The sequence below is a fragment of the Rhinolophus ferrumequinum genome, chromosome 21 (assembly GCF_004115265.2).
Source record: "Rhinolophus ferrumequinum isolate MPI-CBG mRhiFer1 chromosome 21, mRhiFer1_v1.p, whole genome shotgun sequence".
Taxonomy (NCBI): domain Eukaryota; kingdom Metazoa; phylum Chordata; class Mammalia; order Chiroptera; family Rhinolophidae; genus Rhinolophus; species Rhinolophus ferrumequinum.
In genome coordinates this window covers 55,043,842-55,044,569 of record NC_046304.1, presented here as the reverse complement: position 1 = coordinate 55,044,569, position 728 = coordinate 55,043,842, and positions in this window count along the sequence as shown.

The following is a 728-nucleotide window of genomic DNA, read 5'->3' as shown; positions in this document are numbered from 1 at the left end:
GCAGAACATTGTCACTTGCTCTTTGAATCCCATCTTGGGGTCTTTGGACCAATTCTAGAGTTTCTTACCTTGATTTAGGGCCCATTGCCAGCCCTGAACTCCCTTTGCACCACAACCACCCCCAGGAAGGGCCCCCGCAGCCTCCCAGAGTCCCTAGGACTGTTCCTAAGCCGGCCTGCCTGTGACCTCCCCCGCCAGCCAGCAGATGTGCCCCCCAGAGTGCAAGGGGTGTCTGTGGCTAAGTGACCCGGTCAGGGGCCTGAGCTCGTCCCCAGTAGATCCTCAAGGCCCCCCCCCTTGACCTTCCTTCCATCTCAACACCTTTGAGTCCAAGCAGATCCCAATGTGGCTGGGAGTGCAGGGTTCCCCCATTCCTGAGAACGTCACTGGCTGCACAGGGCGCCTCTCCCAGCCTGCAGTGTAGGGGTCATGGCTGCCACCCCCCTCCCGTGGACATGCCCGGCGGGATCGTGGGATCTTGCTGTGGTCACACAGCTAGCCTGGCGCCCACCTTGAGCTCCCTGCCCCCGCTGGCCATCCTGGGTTGTCCAGCCCCTGGATAAAGAACAGACAGCTGGGCAGGGGGCTCAAGACGGCCCCATTCCTGGAAAACTCCAGTAAGGAGAGAGGAAGAGGAGGGAGGAGAGTGGAGGGGAGGAGGGAGAGGAGGGGAGAGCGGGGGAAGAGGGGAGGAAAAGGGGAAGAGGGTGGCCCCCTTCCAGGGTCTC